Genomic DNA, 24,547 nt, shown 5'->3' with positions numbered 1-24,547 from the left:
AGATGACTATTTTGGGACCCGTTTGTGACCTCACAATGGCACGACGTCATAGAAACGTGACATCACTGACAACATTCGCATTGCGTAACAGATTGAATACAGCTTTCTGGAGACGCGCTTTTTGAGAGTGTCTATTCCTTTTGTTGGCAAGAGGCACAAAAACAATGTGCATCGACCGGGAATCGAACCCGGGTCACCCGCGTGGCAGGCGAGTATTCTACCACTAGACCACCGATGCTTCACACTCACCGCCTCGTTTCTAAGCTTCTCACTCCTTAGGCAAGAAAGAAGCTGAAAAGAAGGAAGTATTCAAGTGACGTATACATTTGCTCCATATGGATGCAACTGCAGTGTCATATGCATTTAAATAGAATTATTTGTTTCCACTACACTGTACATTGCAGACCCGTGACGCATATCAAGTCAAGAATACATTTAAACATTTTTTTAAAAATAAAAATCATTTTGTGACGTAAGCAATTTCGTTTAAAGGCGTGCCTCCAGGCGTGGACAATCAATCAGAGAAATTCATTAAATTGTCTTTTCCGGCTATGCACCACATGGACAGCGTCGGTGGTGTAAAGGTTAGCATGGTTGCCTTCCAAGCAGTCGATCCGGGTTCGATTCCCGGCCGACGCATCTTTTTATTTCAGTAGGGACCGGGAATGAGAAATGTAACCTCAAAGTCCGTCGGTGAAAAGTACAAATGGCACCCTCCAATGATGAATACGCACCGTGTTGGTGTGTGTACATTCCTGTTGACACTTTATATTTCTTTTCAATCACGCTATTAAATGAAATATTGTGAGTAATCGAACGTAGAACTAGCCGTATTATTGCTTAATTGATAGCCCGACACTGTCAATGTAGTTTGCAGATAAGCACCGATTCATGTACAGAACAATGCTAAAATTCGCAGCACATCCCACCCGTAGAAGTCCTTCAAATAGAGTCATGTAAATGCATACATATTATCATTCCAACGGGCAGATGACTATTTTGGGACCCGTTTGTGACCTCACAATGGCACGACGTCATAGAAACGTGACATCACTGACAACATTCGCATTGCGTAACAGATTGAATACAGCTTTCTGGAGACGCGCTTTTTGAGAGTGTCTATTCCTTTTGTTGGCAAGAGGCACAAAAACAATGTGCATCGACCGGGAATCGAACCCGGGTCACCCGCGTGGCAGGCGAGTATTCTACCACTAGACCACCGATGCTTCACACTCACCGCCTCGTTTCTAAGCTTCTCACTCCTTAGGCAAGAAAGAAGCTGAAAAGAAGGAAGTATTCAAGTGACGTATACATTTGCTCCATATGGATGCAACTGCAGTGTCATATGCATTTAAATAGAATTATTTGTTTCCACTACACTGTACATTGCAGACCCGTGACGCATATCAAGTCAAGAATACATTTAAACATTTTTTTAAAAATAAAAATCATTTTGTGACGTAAGCAATTTCGTTTAAAGGCGTGCCTCCAGGCGTGGACAATCAATCAGAGAAATTCATTAAATTGTCTTTTCCGGCTATGCACCACATGGACAGCGTCGGTGGTGTAAAGGTTAGCATGGTTGCCTTCCAAGCAGTCGATCCGGGTTCGATTCCCGGCCGACGCATCTTTTTATTTCAGTAGGGACCGGGAATGAGAAATGTAACCTCAAAGTCCGTCGGTGAAAAGTACAAATGGCACCCTCCAATGATGAATACGCACCGTGTTGGTGTGTGTACATTCCTGTTGACACTTTATATTTCTTTTCAATCACGCTATTAAATGAAATATTGTGAGTAATCGAACGTAGAACTAGCCGTATTATTGCTTAATTGATAGCCCGACACTGTCAATGTAGTTTGCAGATAAGCACCGATTCATGTACAGAACAATGCTAAAATTCGCAGCACATCCCACCCGTAGAAGTCCTTCAAATAGAGTCATGTAAATGCATACATATTATCATTCCAACGGGCAGATGACTATTTTGGGACCCGTTTGTGACCTCACAATGGCACGACGTCATAGAAACGTGACATCACTGACAACATTCGCATTGCGTAACAGATTGAATACAGCTTTCTGGAGACGCGCTTTTTGAGAGTGTCTATTCCTTTTGTTGGCAAGAGGCACAAAAACAATGTGCATCGACCGGGAATCGAACCCGGGTCACCCGCGTGGCAGGCGAGTATTCTACCACTAGACCACCGATGCTTCACACTCACCGCCTCGTTTCTAAGCTTCTCACTCCTTAGGCAAGAAAGAAGCTGAAAAGAAGGAAGTATTCAAGTGACGTATACATTTGCTCCATATGGATGCAACTGCAGTGTCATATGCATTTAAATAGAATTATTTGTTTCCACTACACTGTACATTGCAGACCCGTGACGCATATCAAGTCAAGAATACATTTAAACATTTTTTTAAAAATAAAAATCATTTTGTGACGTAAGCAATTTCGTTTAAAGGCGTGCCTCCAGGCGTGGACAATCAATCAGAGAAATTCATTAAATTGTCTTTTCCGGCTATGCACCACATGGACAGCGTCGGTGGTGTAAAGGTTAGCATGGTTGCCTTCCAAGCAGTCGATCCGGGTTCGATTCCCGGCCGACGCATCTTTTTATTTCAGTAGGGACCGGGAATGAGAAATGTAACCTCAAAGTCCGTCGGTGAAAAGTACAAATGGCACCCTCCAATGATGAATACGCACCGTGTTGGTGTGTGTACATTCCTGTTGACACTTTATATTTCTTTTCAATCACGCTATTAAATGAAATATTGTGAGTAATCGAACGTAGAACTAGCCGTATTATTGCTTAATTGATAGCCCGACACTGTCAATGTAGTTTGCAGATAAGCACCGATTCATGTACAGAACAATGCTAAAATTCGCAGCACATCCCACCCGTAGAAGTCCTTCAAATAGAGTCATGTAAATGCATACATATTATCATTCCAACGGGCAGATGACTATTTTGGGACCCGTTTGTGACCTCACAATGGCACGACGTCATAGAAACGTGACATCACTGACAACATTCGCATTGCGTAACAGATTGAATACAGCTTTCTGGAGACGCGCTTTTTGAGAGTGTCTATTCCTTTTGTTGGCAAGAGGCACAAAAACAATGTGCATCCACCGGGAATCGAACCCGGGTCACCCGCGTGGCAGGCGAGTATTCTACCACTAGACCACCGATGCTTCACACTCACCGCCTCGTTTCTAAGCTTCTCACTCCTTAGGCAAGAAAGAAGCTGAAAAGAAGGAAGTATTCAAGTGACGTATACATTTGCTCCAAATGGATGCAACTGCAGTGTCATATGCATTTAAATAGAATTATTTGTTTCCACTACACTGTACATTGCAGACCCGTGACGCATATCAAGTCAAGAATACATTTAAACATTTTTTTAAAAATAAAAATCATTTTGTGACGTAAGCAATTTCGTTTAAAGGCGTGCCTCCAGGCGTGGACAATCAATCAGAGAAATTCATTAAATTGTCTTTTCCGGCTATGCACCACATGGACAGCGTCGGTGGTGTAAAGGTTAGCATGGTTGCCTTCCAAGCAGTCGATCCGGGTTCGATTCCCGGCCGACGCATCTTTTTATTTCAGTAGGGACCGGGAATGAGAAATGTAACCTCAAAGTCCGTCGGTGAAAAGTACAAATGGCACCCTCCAATGATGAATACGCACCGTGTTGGTGTGTGTACATTCCTGTTGACACTTTATATTTCTTTTCAATCACGCTATTAAATGAAATATTGTGAGTAATCGAACGTAGAACTAGCCGTATTATTGCTTAATTGATAGCCCGACACTGTCAATGTAGTTTGCAGATAAGCACCGATTCATGTACAGAACAATGCTAAAATTCGCAGCACATCCCACCCGTAGAAGTCCTTCAAATAGAGTCATGTAAATGCATACATATTATCATTCCAACGGGCAGATGACTATTTTGGGACCCGTTTGTGACCTCACAATGGCACGACGTCATAGAAACGTGACATCACTGACAACATTCGCATTGCGTAACAGAATGAATACAGCTTTCTGGAGACGCGCTTTTTGAGAGTGTCTATTCCTTTTGTTGGCAAGAGGCACAAAAACAATGTGCATCGACCGGGAATCGAACCCGGGTCACCCGCGTGGCAGGCGAGTATTCTACCACTAGACCACCGATGCTTCACACTCACCGCCTCGTTTCTAAGCTTCTCACTCCTTAGGCAAGAAAGAAGCTGAAAAGAAGGAAGTATTCAAGTGACGTATACATTTGCTCCATATGGATGCAACTGCAGTGTCATATGCATTTAAATAGAATTATTTGTTTCCACTACACTGTACATTGCAGACCCGTGACGCATATCAAGTCAAGAATACATTTAAACATTTTTTTAAAAATAAAAATCATTTTGTGACGTAAGCAATTTCGTTTAAAGGCGTGCCTCCAGGCGTGGACAATCAATCAGAGAAATTCATTAAATTGTCTTTTCCGGCTATGCACCACATGGACAGCGTCGGTGGTGTAAAGGTTAGCATGGTTGCCTTCCAAGCAGTCGATCCGGGTTCGATTCCCGGCCGACGCATCTTTTTATTTCAGTAGGGACCGGGAATGAGAAATGTAACCTCAAAGTCCGTCGGTGAAAAGTACAAATGGCACCCTCCAATGATGAATACGCACCGTGTTGGTGTGTGTACATTCCTGTTGACACTTTATATTTCTTTTCAATCACGCTATTAAATGAAATATTGTGAGTAATCGAACGTAGAACTAGCCGTATTATTGCTTAATTGATAGCCCGACACTGTCAATGTAGTTTGCAGATAAGCACCGATTCATGTACAGAACAATGCTAAAATTCGCAGCACATCCCACCCGTAGAAGTCCTTCAAATAGAGTCATGTAAATGCATACATATTATCATTCCAACGGGCAGATGACTATTTTGGGACCCGTTTGTGACCTCACAATGGCACGACGTCATAGAAACGTGACATCACTGACAACATTCGCATTGCGTAACAGATTGAATACAGCTTTCTGGAGACGCGCTTTTTGAGAGTGTCTATTCCTTTTGTTGGCAAGAGGCACAAAAACAATGTGCATCGACCGGGAATCGAACCCGGGTCACCCGCGTGGCAGGCGAGTATTCTACCACTAGACCACCGATGCTTCACACTCACCGCCTCGTTTCTAAGCTTCTCACTCCTTAGGCAAGAAAGAAGCTGAAAAGAAGGAAGTATTCAAGTGACGTATACATTTGCTCCATATGGATGCAACTGCAGTGTCATATGCATTTAAATAGAATTATTTGTTTCCACTACACTGTACATTGCAGACCCGTGACGCATATCAAGTCAAGAATACATTTAAACATTTTTTTAAAAATAAAAATCATTTTGTGACGTAAGCAATTTCGTTTAAAGGCGTGCCTCCAGGCGTGGACAATCAATCAGAGAAATTCATTAAATTGTCTTTTCCGGCTATGCACCACATGGACAGCGTCGGTGGTGTAAAGGTTAGCATGGTTGCCTTCCAAGCAGTCGATCCGGGTTCGATTCCCGGCCGACGCATCTTTTTATTTCAGTAGGGACCGGGAATGAGAAATGTAACCTCAAAGTCCGTCGGTGAAAAGTACAAATGGCACCCTCCAATGATGAATACGCACCGTGTTGGTGTGTGTACATTCCTGTTGACACTTTATATTTCTTTTCAATCACGCTATTAAATGAAATATTGTGAGTAATCGAACGTAGAACTAGCCGTATTATTGCTTAATTGATAGCCCGACACTGTCAATGTAGTTTGCAGATAAGCACCGATTCATGTACAGAACAATGCTAAAATTCGCAGCACATCCCACCCGTAGAAGTCCTTCAAATAGAGTCATGTAAATGCATACATATTATCATTCCAACGGGCAGATGACTATTTTGGGACCCGTTTGTGACCTCACAATGGCACGACGTCATAGAAACGTGACATCACTGACAACATTCGCATTGCGTAACAGATTGAATACAGCTTTCTGGAGACGCGCTTTTTGAGAGTGTCTATTCCTTTTGTTGGCAAGAGGCACAAAAACAATGTGCATCGACCGGGAATCGAACCCGGGTCACCCGCGTGGCAGGCGAGTATTCTACCACTAGACCACCGATGCTTCACACTCACCGCCTCGTTTCTAAGCTTCTCACTCCTTAGGCAAGAAAGAAGCTGAAAAGAAGGAAGTATTCAAGTGACGTATACATTTGCTCCATATGGATGCAACTGCAGTGTCATATGCATTTAAATAGAATTATTTGTTTCCACTACACTGTACATTGCAGACCCGTGACGCATATCAAGTCAAGAATACATTTAAACCTTTTTTTGAAAATAAAAATCATTTTGTGACGTAAGCAATTTCGTTTAAAGGCGTGCCTCCAGGCGTGGACAATCAATCAGAGAAATTCATTAAATTGTCTTTTCCGGCTATGCACCACATGGACAGCGTCGGTGGTGTAAAGGTTAGCATGGTTGCCTTCCAAGCAGTCGATCCGGGTTCGATTCCCGGCCGACGCATCTTTTTATTTCAGTAGGGACCGGGAATGAGAAATGTAACCTCAAAGTCCGTCGGTGAAAAGTACAAATGGCACCCTCCAATGATGAATACGCACCGTGTTGGTGTGTGTACATTCCTGTTGACACTTTATATTTCTTTTCAATCACGCTATTAAATGAAATATTGTGAGTAATCGAACGTAGAACTAGCCGTATTATTGCTTAATTGATAGCCCGACACTGTCAATGTAGTTTGCAGATAAGCACCGATTCATGTACAGAACAATGCTAAAATTCGCAGCACATCCCACCCGTAGAAGTCCTTCAAATAGAGTCATGTAAATGCATACATATTATCATTCCAACGGGCAGATGACTATTTTGGGACCCGTTTGTGACCTCACAATGGCACGACGTCATAGAAACGTGACATCACTGACAACATTCGCATTGCGTAACAGATTGAATACAGCTTTCTGGAGACGCGCTTTTTGAGAGTGTCTATTCCTTTTGTTGGCAAGAGGCACAAAAACAATGTGCATCGACCGGGAATCGAACCCGGGTCACCCGCGTGGCAGGCGAGTATTCTACCACTAGACCACCGATGCTTCACACTCACCGCCTCGTTTCTAAGCTTCTCACTCCTTAGGCAAGAAAGAAGCTGAAAAGAAGGAAGTATTCAAGTGACGTATACATTTGCTCCATATGGATGCAACTGCAGTGTCATATGCATTTAAATAGAATTATTTGTTTCCACTACACTGTACATTGCAGACCCGTGACGCATATCAAGTCAAGAATACATTTAAACATTTTTTTAAAAATAAAAATCATTTTGTGACGTAAGCAATTTCGTTTAAAGGCGTGCCTCCAGGCGTGGACAATCAATCAGAGAAATTCATTAAATTGTCTTTTCCGGCTATGCACCACATGGACAGCGTCGGTGGTGTAAAGGTTAGCATGGTTGCCTTCCAAGCAGTCGATCCGGGTTCGATTCCCGGCCGACGCATCTTTTTATTTCAGTAGGGACCGGGAATGAGAAATGTAACCTCAAAGTCCGTCGGTGAAAAGTACAAATGGCACCCTCCAATGATGAATACGCACCGTGTTGGTGTGTGTACATTCCTGTTGACACTTTATATTTCTTTTCAATCACGCTATTAAATGAAATATTGTGAGTAATCGAACGTAGAACTAGCCGTATTATTGCTTAATTGATAGCCCGACACTGTCAATGTAGTTTGCAGATAAGCACCGATTCATGTACAGAACAATGCTAAAATTCGCAGCACATCCCACCCGTAGAAGTCCTTCAAATAGAGTCATGTAAATGCATACATATTATCATTCCAACGGGCAGATGACTATTTTGGGACCCGTTTGTGACCTCACAATGGCACGACGTCATAGAAACGTGACATCACTGACAACATTCGCATTGCGTAACAGATTGAATACAGCTTTCTGGAGACGCGCTTTTTGAGAGTGTCTATTCCTTTTGTTGGCAAGAGGCACAAAAACAATGTGCATCGACCGGGAATCGAACCCGGGTCACCCGCGTGGCAGGCGAGTATTCTACCACTAGACCACCGATGCTTCACACTCACCGCCTCGTTTCTAAGCTTCTCACTCCTTAGGCAAGAAAGAAGCTGAAAAGAAGGAAGTATTCAAGTGACGTATACATTTGCTCCATATGGATGCAACTGCAGTGTCATATGCATTTAAATAGAATTATTTGTTTCCACTACACTGTACATTGCAGACCCGTGACGCATATCAAGTCAAGAATACATTTAAACATTTTTTTAAAAATAAAAATCATTTTGTGACGTAAGCAATTTCGTTTAAAGGCGTGCCTCCAGGCGTGGACAATCAATCAGAGAAATTCATTAAATTGTCTTTTCCGGCTATGCACCACATGGACAGCGTCGGTGGTGTAAAGGTTAGCATGGTTGCCTTCCAAGCAGTCGATCCGGGTTCGATTCCCGGCCGACGCATCTTTTTATTTCAGTAGGGACCGGGAATGAGAAATGTAACCTCAAAGTCCGTCGGTGAAAAGTACAAATGGCACCCTCCAATGATGAATACGCACCGTGTTGGTGTGTGTACATTCCTGTTGACACTTTATATTTCTTTTCAATCACGCTATTAAATGAAATATTGTGAGTAATCGAACGTAGAACTAGCCGTATTATTGCTTAATTGATAGCCCGACACTGTCAATGTAGTTTGCAGATAAGCACCGATTCATGTACAGAACAATGCTAAAATTCGCAGCACATCCCACCCGTAGAAGTCCTTCAAATAGAGTCATGTAAATGCATACATATTATCATTCCAACGGGCAGATGACTATTTTGGGACCCGTTTGTGACCTCACAATGGCACGACGTCATAGAAACGTGACATCACTGACAACATTCGCATTGCGTAACAGATTGAATACAGCTTTCTGGAGACGCGCTTTTTGAGAGTGTCTATTCCTTTTGTTGGCAAGAGGCACAAAAACAATGTGCATCGACCGGGAATCGAACCCGGGTCACCCGCGTGGCAGGCGAGTATTCTACCACTAGACCACCGATGCTTCACACTCACCGCCTCGTTTCTAAGCTTCTCACTCCTTAGGCAAGAAAGAAGCTGAAAAGAAGGAAGTATTCAAGTGACGTATACATTTGCTCCATATGGATGCAACTGCAGTGTCATATGCATTTAAATAGAATTATTTGTTTCCACTACACTGTACATTGCAGACCCGTGACGCATATCAAGTCAAGAATACATTTAAACATTTTTTTAAAAATAAAAATCATTTTGTGACGTAAGCAATTTCGTTTAAAGGCGTGCCTCCAGGCGTGGACAATCAATCAGAGAAATTCATTAAATTGTCTTTTCCGGCTATGCACCACATGGACAGCGTCGGTGGTGTAAAGGTTAGCATGGTTGCCTTCCAAGCAGTCGATCCGGGTTCGATTCCCGGCCGACGCATCTTTTTATTTCAGTAGGGACCGGGAATGAGAAATGTAACCTCAAAGTCCGTCGGTGAAAAGTACAAATGGCACCCTCCAATGATGAATACGCACCGTGTTGGTGTGTGTACATTCCTGTTGACACTTTATATTTCTTTTCAATCACGCTATTAAATGAAATATTGTGAGTAATCGAACGTAGAACTAGCCGTATTATTGCTTAATTGATAGCCCGACACTGTCAATGTAGTTTGCAGATAAGCACCGATTCATGTACAGAACAATGCTAAAATTCGCAGCACATCCCACCCGTAGAAGTCCTTCAAATAGAGTCATGTAAATGCATACATATTATCATTCCAACGGGCAGATGACTATTTTGGGACCCGTTTGTGACCTCACAATGGCACGACGTCATAGAAACGTGACATCACTGACAACATTCGCATTGCGTAACAGATTGAATACAGCTTTCTGGAGACGCGCTTTTTGAGAGTGTCTATTCCTTTTGTTGGCAAGAGGCACAAAAACAATGTGCATCGACCGGGAATCGAACCCGGGTCACCCGCGTGGCAGGCGAGTATTCTACCACTAGACCACCGATGCTTCACACTCACCGCCTCGTTTCTAAGCTTCTCACTCCTTAGGCAAGAAAGAAGCTGAAAAGAAGGAAGTATTCAAGTGACGTATACATTTGCTCCATATGGATGCAACTGCAGTGTCATATGCATTTAAATAGAATTATTTGTTTCCACTACACTGTACATTGCAGACCCGTGACGCATATCAAGTCAAGAATACATTTAAACATTTTTTTAAAAATAAAAATCATTTTGTGACGTAAGCAATTTCGTTTAAAGGCGTGCCTCCAGGCGTGGACAATCAATCAGAGAAATTCATTAAATTGTCTTTTCCGGCTATGCACCACATGGACAGCGTCGGTGGTGTAAAGGTTAGCATGGTTGCCTTCCAAGCAGTCGATCCGGGTTCGATTCCCGGCCGACGCATCTTTTTATTTCAGTAGGGACCGGGAATGAGAAATGTAACCTCAAAGTCCGTCGGTGAAAAGTACAAATGGCACCCTCCAATGATGAATACGCACCGTGTTGGTGTGTGTACATTCCTGTTGACACTTTATATTTCTTTTCAATCACGCTATTAAATGAAATATTGTGAGTAATCGAACGTAGAACTAGCCGTATTATTGCTTAATTGATAGCCCGACACTGTCAATGTAGTTTGCAGATAAGCACCGATTCATGTACAGAACAATGCTAAAATTCGCAGCACATCCCACCCGTAGAAGTCCTTCAAATAGAGTCATGTAAATGCATACATATTATCATTCCAACGGGCAGATGACTATTTTGGGACCCGTTTGTGACCTCACAATGGCACGACGTCATAGAAACGTGACATCACTGACAACATTCGCATTGCGTAACAGATTGAATACAGCTTTCTGGAGACGCGCTTTTTGAGAGTGTCTATTCCTTTTGTTGGCAAGAGGCACAAAAACAATGTGCATCGACCGGGAATCGAACCCGGGTCACCCGCGTGGCAGGCGAGTATTCTACCACTAGACCACCGATGCTTCACACTCACCGCCTCGTTTCTAAGCTTCTCACTCCTTAGGCAAGAAAGAAGCTGAAAAGAAGGAAGTATTCAAGTGACGTATACATTTGCTCCATATGGATGCAACTGCAGTGTCATATGCATTTAAATAGAATTATTTGTTTCCACTACACTGTACATTGCAGACCCGTGACGCATATCAAGTCAAGAATACATTTAAACATTTTTTTAAAAATAAAAATCATTTTGTGACGTAAGCAATTTCGTTTAAAGGCGTGCCTCCAGGCGTGGACAATCAATCAGAGAAATTCATTAAATTGTCTTTTCCGGCTATGCACCACATGGACAGCGTCGGTGGTGTAAAGGTTAGCATGGTTGCCTTCCAAGCAGTCGATCCGGGTTCGATTCCCGGCCGACGCATCTTTTTATTTCAGTAGGGACCGGGAATGAGAAATGTAACCTCAAAGTCCGTCGGTGAAAAGTACAAATGGCACCCTCCAATGATGAATACGCACCGTGTTGGTGTGTGTACATTCCTGTTGACACTTTATATTTCTTTTCAATCACGCTATTAAATGAAATATTGTGAGTAATCGAACGTAGAACTAGCCGTATTATTGCTTAATTGATAGCCCGACACTGTCAATGTAGTTTGCAGATAAGCACCGATTCATGTACAGAACAATGCTAAAATTCGCAGCACATCCCACCCGTAGAAGTCCTTCAAATAGAGTCATGTAAATGCATACATATTATCATTCCAACGGGCAGATGACTATTTTGGGACCCGTTTGTGACCTCACAATGGCACGACGTCATAGAAACGTGACATCACTGACAACATTCGCATTGCGTAACAGATTGAATACAGCTTTCTGGAGACGCGCTTTTTGAGAGTGTCTATTCCTTTTGTTGGCAAGAGGCACAAAAACAATGTGCATCGACCGGGAATCGAACCCGGGTCACCCGCGTGGCAGGCGAGTATTCTACCACTAGACCACCGATGCTTCACACTCACCGCCTCGTTTCTAAGCTTCTCACTCCTTAGGCAAGAAAGAAGCTGAAAAGAAGGAAGTATTCAAGTGACGTATACATTTGCTCCATATGGATGCAACTGCAGTGTCATATGCATTTAAATAGAATTATTTGTTTCCACTACACTGTACATTGCAGACCCGTGACGCATATCAAGTCAAGAATACATTTAAACATTTTTTTAAAAATAAAAATCATTTTGTGACGTAAGCAATTTCGTTTAAAGGCGTGCCTCCAGGCGTGGACAATCAATCAGAGAAATTCATTAAATTGTCTTTTCCGGCTATGCACCACATGGACAGCGTCGGTGGTGTAAAGGTTAGCATGGTTGCCTTCCAAGCAGTCGATCCGGGTTCGATTCCCGGCCGACGCATCTTTTTATTTCAGTAGGGACCGGGAATGAGAAATGTAACCTCAAAGTCCGTCGGTGAAAAGTACAAATGGCACCCTCCAATGATGAATACGCACCGTGTTGGTGTGTGTACATTCCTGTTGACACTTTATATTTCTTTTCAATCACGCTATTAAATGAAATATTGTGAGTAATCGAACGTAGAACTAGCCGTATTATTGCTTAATTGATAGCCCGACACTGTCAATGTAGTTTGCAGATAAGCACCGATTCATGTACAGAACAATGCTAAAATTCGCAGCACATCCCACCCGTAGAAGTCCTTCAAATAGAGTCATGTAAATGCATACATATTATCATTCCAACGGGCAGATGACTATTTTGGGACCCGTTTGTGACCTCACAATGGCACGACGTCATAGAAACGTGACATCACTGACAACATTCGCATTGCGTAACAGATTGAATACAGCTTTCTGGAGACGCGCTTTTTGAGAGTGTCTATTCCTTTTGTTGGCAAGAGGCACAAAAACAATGTGCATCGACCGGGAATCGAACCCGGGTCACCCGCGTGGCAGGCGAGTATTCTACCACTAGACCACCGATGCTTCACACTCACCGCCTCGTTTCTAAGCTTCTCACTCCTTAGGCAAGAAAGAAGCTGAAAAGAAGGAAGTATTCAAGTGACGTATACATTTGCTCCATATGGATGCAACTGCAGTGTCATATGCATTTAAATAGAATTATTTGTTTCCACTACACTGTACATTGCAGACCCGTGACGCATATCAAGTCAAGAATACATTTAAACATTTTTTAAAAAATAAAAATCATTTTGTGACGTAAGCAATTTCGTTTAAAGGTGTGCCTCCAGGCGTGGACAATCAATCAGAGAAATTCATTAAATTGTCTTTTCCGGCTATGCACCACATGGACAGCGTCGGTGGTGTAAAGGTTAGCATGGTTGCCTTCCAAGCAGTCGATCCGGGTTCGATTCCCGGCCGACGCATCTTTTTATTTCAGTAGGGACCGGGAATGAGAAATGTAACCTCAAAGTCCGTCGGTGAAAAGTACAAATGGCACCCTCCAATGATGAATACGCACCGTGTTGGTGTGTGTACATTCCTGTTGACACTTTATATTTCTTTTCAATCACGCTATTAAATGAAATATTGTGAGTAATCGAACGTAGAACTAGCCGTATTATTGCTTAATTGATAGCCCGACACTGTCAATGTAGTTTGCAGATAAGCACCGATTCATGTACAGAACAATGCTAAAATTCGCAGCACATCCCACCCGTAGAAGTCCTTCAAATAGAGTCATGTAAATGCATACATATTATCATTCCAACGGGCAGATGACTATTTTGGGACCCGTTTGTGACCTCACAATGGCACGACGTCATAGAAACGTGACATCACTGACAACATTCGCATTGCGTAACAGATTGAATACAGCTTTCTGGAGACGCGCTTTTTGAGAGTGTCTATTCCTTTTGTTGGCAAGAGGCACAAAAACAATGTGCATCGACCGGGAATCGAACCCGGGTCACCCGCGTGGCAGGCGAGTATTCTACCACTAGACCACCGATGCTTCACACTCACCGCCTCGTTTCTAAGCTTCTCACTCCTTAGGCAAGAAAGAAGCTGAAAAGAAGGAAGTATTCAAGTGACGTATACATTTGCTCCATATGGATGCAACTGCAGTGTCATATGCATTTAAATAGAATTATTTGTTTCCACTACACTGTACATTGCAGACCCGTGACGCATATCAAGTCAAGAATACATTTAAACATTTTTTTAAAAATAAAAATCATTTTGTGACGTAAGCAATTTCGTTTAAAGGCGTGCCTCCAGGCGTGGACAATCAATCAGAGAAATTCATTAAATTGTCTTTTCCGGCTATGCACCACATGGACAGCGTCGGTGGTGTAAAGGTTAGCATGGTTGCCTTCCAAGCAGTCGATCCGGGTTCGATTCCCGGCCGACGCATCTTTTTATTTCAGTAGGGACCGGGAATGAGAAATGTAACCTCAAAGTCCGTCGGTGAAAAGTACAAATGGCACCCTCCAATGATGAATACGCACCGTGTTGGTGTGTGTACATTCCTGTTGACACTTTATATTTCTTTTCAATCACGCTATTAAATGAAATATTGTGAGTAATCGAACGTAGAACTAGCCGTATTATTGCTTAATTGATAGCCCGACACTGTCAATGTAGTTTGCAGATAAGCACCGATTCATGTACAGAACAATGCTAAAATTCGCAGCACATCCCACCCGTAGAAGTCCTTCAAATAGAGTCATGTAAATGCATACATATTATCATTCCAACGGGCAGATGACTATTTTGGGACCCGTTTGTGACCTCACAATGGCACGACGTCATAGAAACGTGACATCACTGACAACATTCGCATTGCGTAACAGATTGAATACAGCTTTCTGGAGACGCGCTTTTTGAGAGTGTCTATTCCTTTTGTTGGCAAGAGGCACAAAAACAATGTGCATCGACCGGGAATCGAACCCGGGTCACCCGCGTGGCAGGCGAGTATTCTACCACTAGACCACCGATGCTTCACACTCACCGCCTCGTTTCTAAGCTTCTCACTCCTTAGGCAAGAAAGAAGCTGAAAAGAAGGAAGTATTCAAGTGACGTATACATTTGCTCCATATGGATGCAACTGCAGTGTCATATGCATTTAAATAGAATTATTTGTTTCCACTACACTGTACATTGCAGACCCGTGACGCATATCAAGTCAAGAATACATTTAAACATTTTTTAAAAAATAAAAATCATTTTGTGACGTAAGCAATTTCGTTTAAAGGCGTGCCTCCAGGCGTGGACAATCAATCAGAGAAATTCATTAAATTGTCTTTTCCGGCTATGCACCACATGGACAGCGTCGGTGGTGTAAAGGTTAGCATGGTTGCCTTCCAAGCAGTCGATCCGGGTTCGATTCCCGGCCGACGCATCTTTTTATTTCAGTAGGGACCGGGAATGAGAAATGTAACCTCAAAGTCCGTCGGTGAAAAGTACAAATGGCACCCTCCAATGATGAATACGCACCGTGTTGGTGTGTGTACATTCCTGTTGACACTTTATATTTCTTTTCAATCACGCTATTAAATGAAATATTGTGAGTAATCGAACGTAGAACTAGCCGTATTATTGCTTAATTGATAGCCCGACACTGTCAATGTAGTTTGCAGATAAGCACCGATTCATGTACAGAACAATGCTAAAATTCGCAGCACATCCCACCCGTAGAAGTCCTTCAAATAGAGTCATGTAAATGCATACATATTATCATTCCAACGGGCAGATGACTATTTTGGGACCCGTTTGTGACCTCACAATGGCACGACGTCATAGAAACGTGACATCACTGACAACATTCGCATTGCGTAACAGATTGAATACAGCTTTCTGGAGACGCGCTTTTTGAGAGTGTCTATTCCTTTTGTTGGCAAGAGGCACAAAAACAATGTGCATCGACCGGGAATCGAACCCGGGTCACCCGCGTGGCAGGCGAGTATTCTACCACTAGACCACCGATGCTTCACACTCACCGCCTCGTTTCTAAGCTTCTCACTCCTTAGGCAAGAAAGAAGCTGAAAAGAAGGAAGTATTCAAGTGACGTATACATTTGCTCCATATGGATGCAACTGCAGTGTCATATGCATTTAAATAGAATTATTTGTTTCCACTACACTGTACATTGCAGACCCGTGACGCATATCAAGTCAAGAATACATTTAAACATTTTTTAAAAAATAAAAATCATTTTGTGACGTAAGCAATTTCGTTTAAAGGCGTGCCTCCAGGCGTGGACAATCAATCAGAGAAATTCATTAAATTGTCTTTTCCGGCTATGCACCACATGGACAGCGTCGGTGGTGTAAAGGTTAGCATGGTTGCCTTCCAAGCAGTCGATCCGGGTTCGATTCCCGGCCGACGCATCTTTTTATTTCAGTAGGGACCGGGAATGAGAAATGTAACCTCAAAGTCCGTCGGTGAAAAGTACAAATGGCACCCTCCAATGATGAATACGCACCGTGTTGGTGTGTGTACATTCCTGTTGACACTTTATATTTCTTTTCAATCACGCTATTAAATGAAATATTGTGAGTAATCGAACGTAGAACTAGCCGTATTATTGCTTAATTGATAGCCCGACACTGTCAATGTAGTTTGCAGATAAGCACCGATTCATGTACAGAACAATGCTAAAATTCGCAGCACATCCCACCCGTAGAAGTCCTTCAAATAGAGTCATGTAAATGCATACATATTATCATTCCAACGGGCAGATGACTATTTAGGGACCCGTTTGTGACCTCACAATGGCACGACGTCATAGAAACGTGACATCACTGACAACATTCGCATTGCGTAACAGATTGAATACAGCTTTCTGGAGACGCGCTTTTTGAGAGTGTCTATTCCTTTTGTTGGCAAGAGGCACAAAAACAATGTGCATCGACCGGGAATCGAACCCGGGTCACCCGCGTGGCAGGCGAGTATTCTACCACTAGACCACCGATGCTTCACACTCACCGCCTTTTTTTTTTTTTTTTTTTCTTGATAAAATTTATTCACAGGAATATAATACAAACGCAGACAGTGCTGACACTGCCACCACAAAGATAAAAAGGGTATCACAGAAGTTGGGTGGCAGTGGTTAACATTTGAATTCTAAAGACAGAAATATGAGAAATAGATATTTACATTTGATTATGTACACACAACTTTGTAATTGATTTATTTTTCAATAGTGAACAATCATTCAACTAAAATGACACTTTATGAAAGATTTGAAAAAAGCTTTCATGTGAAATGAAATAGTATAAGTGACTTATAATTGAGCTAATCAAGAGGATGTTTCAAAAGAATGTCATTCCCATCTAACTCGATGAGGTTATTAGACATTATGTATTTTTGAATAAAGACATGCAATCTTTTCATTTTTGTGTAATGATACAAAAGAAATGTGAGATGTCTTTTTACCAAGGATTTGAAAAATGTGTTTATGTGAAAAGAGACTGTACCTAGGCTTATAACAACTCTTCTCTTAAATACTGCCAACCGATAAATTGATAACAGTATATCTAACAATGGTTTTGCCGACACACTTCTCTCAGGAAGAAATCCAAACAATAACCACAGCGAGAATTGTCCAAGAGTGAACCCAGTATCTTGACACACATCAGTGAGGATGTCAACAAATAGTGATTGTAAGAACGATAACTCTTTACAGAAGATGAACAAGTGCAGAACATCTTCTTTTTCATTTTGACAAACTGGACAAATATCTGTGTCTGTCAAACCAAATTGGCTGAGTCTGTCATATGTGTAAATAATGTTATGGGCAATCTTAAAATCTAGTTGTATACATTCGGCTGATTTGTCATTTTGATACACATTAACCCAAACATCTTTCCAGTTGATGTCAAGAGATATATTATTCCACCAATTTATGGCAACTGGTTTTTTAAAATATTTTGTTCTGAAAATTTCATAACAATATTTCACCGTAAACAGCTGCACTGATACATCTTCGTTCGCTATAGGACAAAGTATTTCTTTACAAGGAGGATTTATGACAGCATCAGACAATATGATCTGTTTCCAATCTGTTGGAAGCGCATATAAAATAACAGCATAACCATTCTTGATAGTGGCCACATCAACATCAGGTATTGTTTCTTGTACAATTTCAACAATACTATCAGGTGACAAAAATTGTGGTATAACTTCATAGCAAATATCTTTTATGCAAGTGATTCCACCGTCAATGAATGATTTAAACAACAAAGTTTTGTTCATATACAAAATTAGAGGGTTGTTGAATAAAGGCTGACACATTATATCCGGTAAAGTGGTAGGTTTGCTTCTCTTACCACCACTGATGTCCTCCCAGGCAAGCAACAACTCAGCATAAAAAGGATTTACATGCAACATATCTTTTTTGTCAAACTTTAAACATAGTATGTTTGATTGTAATCCCATATTTAAATATTTTGAAAAGAAGAAAGACATAGTTGCTTTCCATAATGAGTCTAATTTACAATCTAAGAAAGCTTTTAACAGTTTCAATCTTAAAGCATACTTTTTAAGGCACAAATTGGGTATATTTAAACCACCATCTGTACATTTGCCCATGCATGTCACAGCTGCTATTTTTGGCTTTTTATTTACCCATAAGAATTTTGAAAACATTTTGGAAAAGGCTACTTCTACCCAGTGTGGCACTGGTAACACTGTAAAAGAGTACCATAATCTAGAGGCAATGAGGATGTTTAAAACCGTGGCTCTGCCCTGCAGTGTGAGTTGACGTTGAATCCATGAATTAAGTAGAGTTTGAATTTTATTTATCTTTTTCGTCCAATTTAGTGTCTCACAAGTGGCCAAGTCAGAGCCAAGATATATTCCCAGAAGTTCAACACAATCTTTTTTAACCTTCACGGGAAGACTAATGTTACATTTATTGAACTTGGCTTTACCAAGAAGTAACACCTCCGACTTTTGTAAATTGATCTTGGCTTGAGTTGCTTCGCAATAATATTTAATTGTTTCAAAAGTATTTTCCACTGACTGTGAGTTGCACACTGTAATAGTAGTGTCATCGGCATGTTGATATATTAAAGATGAAACATTGCCAATGTTGATGCCTTGAATATGTGGGTTCTCTTTTATTAACAAATTTAATGGTTCAGAAATAAGCACAAACAGCATGGAACTCATCGGGTCCCCTTGCCTTACTCCACGGGATAGTTTGAAATATGGACTTAAATGTCCATTACACTTGACAGAACTTTTAATGTCTGTATACAAAATTCTAATCCAGGATATAAAATTAGTCCCAAAATTGAATTTTTGTAAAATATCCAACAAGTAATTATGTGAAACTCTATCGAAAGCTTTCTCTTGATCTACTTTAATTAAAAATGCATCTTTATCTTCACTATCCACTATATCAACTACATCCCTGACCGAATGTAAATTGTGTGCAATGTCTCTCCCTGGTACACAGCAGGATTGTTCGGGGGAGATAATATCTGACATTACAGACTTGAGTCTAAGCGACAATGTGCGTGATATTAATTTACAGTCAACATTGATCAGTGAAATGGGTCTGTAACATTTTAAATCTCTTTTATCACCTTTATTTTTATAGAATAAGCTGATAATACTGGTTTTCATAGAACGAGATAATTCCTTCTCTTCAAAGATACTCTGTGTAACATGATGGAAAAGAGGACATAAAATCTCCCAAAACTTGAGGAAGAATTCAACAGTTAAACCATCTGGACCTGGTGTCTTGTTATGTTTCATTCCTTTCAGTGCCTCTGTCAACTGTTTTTCAGAAATGGGAAGATCGCATTTAACTTTTTGTTCATCATTAATCGATTTCTGAATCATATTTACAACTACTTGTTCTTTTACTTGATCAAATCCCTCATCTGTATATAACTTGGCATAAAATGATTGTGCTGCGTCTATAATGTCCTCTGTATTCCGTATCGTTGTTCCATCTTCAGTTATAAGTTCTTTGATTGAATTAGCTTGCTGTTTTGACTTTTCTAAATTTAAGAAATAGGAAGTGCATCTGTCAGATTCAAGAGTAAATTGTGCTTTTGATCTCAGGATAGCACCCCTACAGGTGTTGTTGTCATATTCTTCTAATTTATGTTCTAAATCACACAGTTGTGTAGATTGATACCCCGGTGTTGAAGCTAATTTTTGATATTCAATTCTAAGTTTATTTTGAATGTTGTAATAATCATTTTTTGCCAGTCTACTTTTTTTGCTTGAATAAGATTTTGAAAACTTTTTAAATTGATATTTCAAGTTGTCCCACCACATAAGTGGCTCTGATGTAAAAAGTGGACATACTTTTGCTTCCTCAATAATATGACGAATTTTATTATAAAACATACCATCTTCTAACAGCTGATTATTAAAAATCCAAACTCCTGGACCCTTTTCTATGTTACTGAGATCAACCTTCAGTGAAACAATGTTGTGATCGCTCATTTTACAGTATTTGATATAACAATGTATAGCACTATGTAAAAGATGTCTGGATAATAGAAAAAAGTCAATTCTGGATTGTTTTAAAACACCATTTACTGTTTGGGTTCTGGAGAACTCCTTTTTATCATAATTTTTGTGTCTCCATACATCAACCATACAATATTTTTTAATTATGGAAATAAGAGTGTCACTACTTCTTAGATTGAATGTTTTATTGTTAATGCCTTTATCCAAAACAGGATCTACTATATCATTAAAATCTCCCCCTACAAACATATTACTTGGTTCTAACCATCCTTCTAGCTCTTTGTAAAATGTTAACTTTTCTTCTAAATCATTAGGAGCATAAACATTGAGTAAATAATATTTTTTATCATCCACATCAATTTCTGCTTTTAATAGTCTGCCTTCAGAATCGTGTGCTATCATTCTAACTTCATGTTGAAAATTTTCGGATACTAATATAGCTACACCCCTGCGATTTATGTTGGTTGAATTACAAAATAAAATTTTCCCGGCCCACATATGTTGATAGTTTTCAACAAATGTTGTGTCCCAAAACGTTTCCTGTAAGAATGTTATATCAACATGTGAACTGTTTATAAGTGACATCACTTTTTCAAATTTACCAACATCTCTCAAACCATTGACATTCCATGACCATATACTGAACATGATGAGCAATGAGAGATGCATATTATACTTCAACATGTGTTTCATCTATATTTTTTCCCTTTTCGAGATTTAACAACATTCTTTTTTCTAGGGGCTCTTCCCCCAACATGTGCCTTAATTACCTCTTCATCAGGCTTGGATATTCTCCATTTGCCTTTCACGCTTCCTGGGGCACCATCCCCACGGTATGGCTGTGAAAGAACATTGTGATTGATCTCATTCGAGGCTGCCATGCCATCATGAACATCTACAACCTCACTATTGTCATGATGTTCAAGATTAACTTTCTGTACAATATCTAACAGTGTGTCTTTCACATCATTTACTAAGTGAGCACTACACGGAGATACATGTTTTTTGGCATCAGAACTACATTGGCCAACATGTACACTTCTGTCAATGATTTCAAATAGTAGTTCATTGACAAGATTTTGAGTTTCATTGTTCGAGTCAGTCACAAAATTCGTCACATGTTTATCTGGTGACATTTCCTCGTTGTCTTCCTCGGGGATATCTACAATTGTATCAACCCCTTCTTGATCCTCGTCATCTTCAACTGTTAATTCATTAAGAATAGGCCACCTTGCTAGAGTTGCATCCGTCTCTGTGTCCATGATGCCAACATCAAGGTCATTTTCCTCATCCTTATCATGATCATCATGATTATCATTATCAATGTCATCAGAAGCATCATCATACCCATAGCAATCACAGTCTACCGGCTTCAGTTTACATCTGTGGCATTTTGGAACACGACAGTTGTTTTGAAGATGTCCTTGGTTCCCGCAGTTTCTACATACAATGTTTGGACACATCTTTTTTTCGTGTTGGTCTGAAAGGCAGTGGTAGCACACTTTGATTTGCTCGTTGTGAATAACTCTGAAAAAATCAAAACCTTCATGTGTCCTGAATTTGACGCTATAGGGAAGACTGCGGATCCCTGTTGGAAATTTTACTTGTGTATATCTTGTACCATCTTCCCAATTAGTGCCATGGATTTTCCTCCTGTGGATGGTATCCACTTCAATTATTCCAAACGCATGTAGGACGTTTCTGATTTCCTCATCTGTGGTATAGCTGGGCAAGTTCATAAATGAAACTACAACTCTATTATTCATAAGAGGCGAAAGTTTGTATATTTCATGATCAACAACAACAGACTCTCCAGTGATTTTACTAGCGCATTTTCCGCTAGAGTAATTTCATAATAATTGTTGTTTCTAGGTGTACAGCAGTACACAGTATTGTCTCCCAGTTCTTGCTCTAACACCTTGCAAAGCTCAAATGCTTTAGGGCGAATCTGGTTGTCATAATGAACCCGAACAATGTTTTCTTTTTGATAGACACGATGGCGGCCATTGTTGTTGATGACCTGACTAGGGGGTGGCCTTTGCCCCCCAGCCTGGCGGCTCATGGTTTCTATTTCCTCCAATTACACGTTCAGATGTAATCTTGAAACATATATGAACACACCTTCATAACAACAGTCAAATATTTCCACAAAGGTAGAAGTACTTACAATAAATAGCACAGCACTTGCAAATTGCTTCCACGTTGCGCCTCAACAAGGGAGGTAACCACCCACTCACCGCCTCGTTTCTAAGCTTCTCACTCCTTAGGCAAGAAAGAAGCTGAAAAGAAGGAAGTATTCAAGTGACGTATACATTTGCTCCATATGGATGCAACTGCAGTGTCATATGCATTTAAATAGAATTATTTGTTTCCACTACACTGTACATTGCAGACCCGTGACGCATATCAAGTCAAGAATACATTTAAACATTTTTTTAAAAATAAAAATCATTTTGTGACGTAAGCAATTTCGTTTAAAGGCGTGCCTCCAGGCGTGGACAATCAATCAGAGAAATTCATTAAATTGTCTTTTCCGGCTATGCACCACATGGACAGCGTCGGTGGTGTAAAGGTTAGCATGGTTGCCTTCCAAGCAGTCGATCCGGGTTCGATTCCCGGCCGACGCATCTTTTTATTTCAGTAGGGACCGGGAATGAGAAATGTAACCTCAAAGTCCGTCGGTGAAAAGTACAAATGGCACCCTCCAATGATGAATACGCACCGTGTTGGTGTGTGTACATTCCTGTTGACACTTTATATTTCTTTTCAATCACGCTATTAAATGAAATATTGTGAGTAATCGAACGTAGAACTAGCCGTATTATTGCTTAATTGATAGCCCGACACTGTCAATGTAGTTTGCAGATAAGCACCGATTCATGTACAGAACAATGCTAAAATTCGCAGCACATCCCACCCGTAGAAGTCCTTCAAATAGAGTCATGTAAATGCATACATATTATCATTCCAACGGGCAGATGACTATTTTGGGACCCGTTTGTGACCTCACAATGGCACGACGTCATAGAAACGTGACATCACTGACAACATTCGCATTGCGTAACAGATTGAATACAGCTTTCTGGAGACGCGCTTTTTGAGAGTGTCTATTCCTTTTGTTGGCAAGAGGCACAAAAACAATGTGCATCGACCGGGAATCGAACCCGGGTCACCCGCGTGGCAGGCGAGTATTCTACCACTAGACCACCGATGCTTCACACTCACCGCCTCGTTTCTAAGCTTCTCACTCCTTAGGCAAGAAAGAAGCTGAAAAGAAGGAAGTATTCAAGTGACGTATACATTTGCTCCATATGGATGCAACTGCAGTGTCATATGCATTTAAATAGAATTATTTGTTTCCACTACACTGTACATTGCAGACCCGTGACGCATATCAAGTCAAGAATACATTTAAACATTTTTTTAAAAATAAAAATCATTTTGTGACGTAAGCAATTTCGTTTAAAGGCGTGCCTCCAGGCGTGGACAATCAATCAGAGAAATTCATTAAATTGTCTTTTCCGGCTATGCACCACATGGACAGCGTCGGTGGTGTAAAGGTTAGCATGGTTGCCTTCCAAGCAGTCGATCCGGGTTCGATTCCCGGCCGACGCATCTTTTTATTTCAGTAGGGACCGGGAATGAGAAATGTAACCTCAAAGTCCGTCGGTGAAAAGTACAAATGGCACCCTCCAATGATGAATACGCACCGTGTTGGTGTGTGTACATTCCTGTTGACACTTTATATTTCTTTTCAATCACGCTATTAAATGAAATATTGTGAGTAATCGAACGTAGAACTAGCCGTATTATTGCTTAATTGATAGCCCGACACTGTCAATGTAGTTTGCAGATAAGCACCGATTCATGTACAGAACAATGCTAAAATTCGCAGCACATCCCACCCGTAGAAGTCCTTCAAATAGAGTCATGTAAATGCATACATATTATCATTCCAACGGGCAGATGACTATTTTGGGACCCGTTTGTGACCT

At 40.9% G+C, this 24,547-nt stretch overlaps 37 non-coding genes across 37 annotated transcripts; 19 read left to right on the top strand and 18 right to left on the bottom strand.

The window, feature by feature from the left end:
• Positions 1-167: 167 nt before the first annotated feature.
• Trnag-gcc lies at positions 168-238 on the bottom strand. Its single transcript has one exon. It is a non-coding gene; the product is annotated as a tRNA-Gly (tRNA).
• Positions 239-567: 329 nt separating this feature from the next.
• On the top strand, positions 568-639 carry Trnag-ucc. Its single transcript has one exon. It is a non-coding gene; the product is annotated as a tRNA-Gly (tRNA).
• A 516-nt stretch (positions 640-1,155) lies between these two features.
• Trnag-gcc lies at positions 1,156-1,226 on the bottom strand. Its single transcript has one exon. It is a non-coding gene; the product is annotated as a tRNA-Gly (tRNA).
• A 329-nt stretch (positions 1,227-1,555) lies between these two features.
• Trnag-ucc lies at positions 1,556-1,627 on the top strand. Its single transcript has one exon. It is a non-coding gene; the product is annotated as a tRNA-Gly (tRNA).
• Positions 1,628-2,143: 516 nt separating this feature from the next.
• On the bottom strand, positions 2,144-2,214 carry Trnag-gcc. Its single transcript has one exon. It is a non-coding gene; the product is annotated as a tRNA-Gly (tRNA).
• A 329-nt stretch (positions 2,215-2,543) lies between these two features.
• On the top strand, positions 2,544-2,615 carry Trnag-ucc. Its single transcript has one exon. It is a non-coding gene; the product is annotated as a tRNA-Gly (tRNA).
• Positions 2,616-3,531: 916 nt separating this feature from the next.
• On the top strand, positions 3,532-3,603 carry Trnag-ucc. Its single transcript has one exon. It is a non-coding gene; the product is annotated as a tRNA-Gly (tRNA).
• Positions 3,604-4,119: 516 nt separating this feature from the next.
• Positions 4,120-4,190, bottom strand: Trnag-gcc. Its single transcript has one exon. It is a non-coding gene; the product is annotated as a tRNA-Gly (tRNA).
• Positions 4,191-4,519: 329 nt separating this feature from the next.
• Trnag-ucc lies at positions 4,520-4,591 on the top strand. Its single transcript has one exon. It is a non-coding gene; the product is annotated as a tRNA-Gly (tRNA).
• A 516-nt stretch (positions 4,592-5,107) lies between these two features.
• On the bottom strand, positions 5,108-5,178 carry Trnag-gcc. Its single transcript has one exon. It is a non-coding gene; the product is annotated as a tRNA-Gly (tRNA).
• Positions 5,179-5,507: 329 nt separating this feature from the next.
• Positions 5,508-5,579, top strand: Trnag-ucc. Its single transcript has one exon. It is a non-coding gene; the product is annotated as a tRNA-Gly (tRNA).
• A 516-nt stretch (positions 5,580-6,095) lies between these two features.
• Positions 6,096-6,166, bottom strand: Trnag-gcc. The gene has a single exon. It is a non-coding gene; the product is annotated as a tRNA-Gly (tRNA).
• Positions 6,167-6,495: 329 nt separating this feature from the next.
• Positions 6,496-6,567, top strand: Trnag-ucc. Its single transcript has one exon. It is a non-coding gene; the product is annotated as a tRNA-Gly (tRNA).
• Positions 6,568-7,083: 516 nt separating this feature from the next.
• Positions 7,084-7,154, bottom strand: Trnag-gcc. Its single transcript has one exon. It is a non-coding gene; the product is annotated as a tRNA-Gly (tRNA).
• A 329-nt stretch (positions 7,155-7,483) lies between these two features.
• Trnag-ucc lies at positions 7,484-7,555 on the top strand. Its single transcript has one exon. It is a non-coding gene; the product is annotated as a tRNA-Gly (tRNA).
• A 516-nt stretch (positions 7,556-8,071) lies between these two features.
• Trnag-gcc lies at positions 8,072-8,142 on the bottom strand. The gene has a single exon. It is a non-coding gene; the product is annotated as a tRNA-Gly (tRNA).
• A 329-nt stretch (positions 8,143-8,471) lies between these two features.
• Positions 8,472-8,543, top strand: Trnag-ucc. The gene has a single exon. It is a non-coding gene; the product is annotated as a tRNA-Gly (tRNA).
• A 516-nt stretch (positions 8,544-9,059) lies between these two features.
• Positions 9,060-9,130, bottom strand: Trnag-gcc. Its single transcript has one exon. It is a non-coding gene; the product is annotated as a tRNA-Gly (tRNA).
• A 329-nt stretch (positions 9,131-9,459) lies between these two features.
• Trnag-ucc lies at positions 9,460-9,531 on the top strand. Its single transcript has one exon. It is a non-coding gene; the product is annotated as a tRNA-Gly (tRNA).
• A 516-nt stretch (positions 9,532-10,047) lies between these two features.
• Positions 10,048-10,118, bottom strand: Trnag-gcc. The gene has a single exon. It is a non-coding gene; the product is annotated as a tRNA-Gly (tRNA).
• A 329-nt stretch (positions 10,119-10,447) lies between these two features.
• On the top strand, positions 10,448-10,519 carry Trnag-ucc. The gene has a single exon. It is a non-coding gene; the product is annotated as a tRNA-Gly (tRNA).
• Positions 10,520-11,035: 516 nt separating this feature from the next.
• On the bottom strand, positions 11,036-11,106 carry Trnag-gcc. Its single transcript has one exon. It is a non-coding gene; the product is annotated as a tRNA-Gly (tRNA).
• A 329-nt stretch (positions 11,107-11,435) lies between these two features.
• Trnag-ucc lies at positions 11,436-11,507 on the top strand. Its single transcript has one exon. It is a non-coding gene; the product is annotated as a tRNA-Gly (tRNA).
• Positions 11,508-12,023: 516 nt separating this feature from the next.
• Trnag-gcc lies at positions 12,024-12,094 on the bottom strand. Its single transcript has one exon. It is a non-coding gene; the product is annotated as a tRNA-Gly (tRNA).
• Positions 12,095-12,423: 329 nt separating this feature from the next.
• On the top strand, positions 12,424-12,495 carry Trnag-ucc. The gene has a single exon. It is a non-coding gene; the product is annotated as a tRNA-Gly (tRNA).
• Positions 12,496-13,011: 516 nt separating this feature from the next.
• Trnag-gcc lies at positions 13,012-13,082 on the bottom strand. The gene has a single exon. It is a non-coding gene; the product is annotated as a tRNA-Gly (tRNA).
• A 329-nt stretch (positions 13,083-13,411) lies between these two features.
• Positions 13,412-13,483, top strand: Trnag-ucc. The gene has a single exon. It is a non-coding gene; the product is annotated as a tRNA-Gly (tRNA).
• A 516-nt stretch (positions 13,484-13,999) lies between these two features.
• Positions 14,000-14,070, bottom strand: Trnag-gcc. Its single transcript has one exon. It is a non-coding gene; the product is annotated as a tRNA-Gly (tRNA).
• Positions 14,071-14,399: 329 nt separating this feature from the next.
• On the top strand, positions 14,400-14,471 carry Trnag-ucc. The gene has a single exon. It is a non-coding gene; the product is annotated as a tRNA-Gly (tRNA).
• Positions 14,472-14,987: 516 nt separating this feature from the next.
• On the bottom strand, positions 14,988-15,058 carry Trnag-gcc. Its single transcript has one exon. It is a non-coding gene; the product is annotated as a tRNA-Gly (tRNA).
• A 329-nt stretch (positions 15,059-15,387) lies between these two features.
• Positions 15,388-15,459, top strand: Trnag-ucc. Its single transcript has one exon. It is a non-coding gene; the product is annotated as a tRNA-Gly (tRNA).
• Positions 15,460-15,975: 516 nt separating this feature from the next.
• Positions 15,976-16,046, bottom strand: Trnag-gcc. Its single transcript has one exon. It is a non-coding gene; the product is annotated as a tRNA-Gly (tRNA).
• A 329-nt stretch (positions 16,047-16,375) lies between these two features.
• Positions 16,376-16,447, top strand: Trnag-ucc. The gene has a single exon. It is a non-coding gene; the product is annotated as a tRNA-Gly (tRNA).
• A 516-nt stretch (positions 16,448-16,963) lies between these two features.
• Trnag-gcc lies at positions 16,964-17,034 on the bottom strand. The gene has a single exon. It is a non-coding gene; the product is annotated as a tRNA-Gly (tRNA).
• Positions 17,035-23,107: 6,073 nt separating this feature from the next.
• On the top strand, positions 23,108-23,179 carry Trnag-ucc. Its single transcript has one exon. It is a non-coding gene; the product is annotated as a tRNA-Gly (tRNA).
• Positions 23,180-23,695: 516 nt separating this feature from the next.
• Trnag-gcc lies at positions 23,696-23,766 on the bottom strand. Its single transcript has one exon. It is a non-coding gene; the product is annotated as a tRNA-Gly (tRNA).
• A 329-nt stretch (positions 23,767-24,095) lies between these two features.
• Trnag-ucc lies at positions 24,096-24,167 on the top strand. The gene has a single exon. It is a non-coding gene; the product is annotated as a tRNA-Gly (tRNA).
• Positions 24,168-24,547: the final 380 nt, after the last annotated feature.

Source organism: Haliotis rufescens, unplaced genomic scaffold, assembly GCF_023055435.1.
Source record: "Haliotis rufescens isolate VD_foot unplaced genomic scaffold, xgHalRufe1.0.p SCAF_5, whole genome shotgun sequence".
NCBI lineage: Eukaryota > Metazoa > Mollusca > Gastropoda > Lepetellida > Haliotidae > Haliotis > Haliotis rufescens.
Note: the sequence above shows the minus strand (reverse complement) of the source record. Positions and strands in the feature narration are given on the sequence as shown.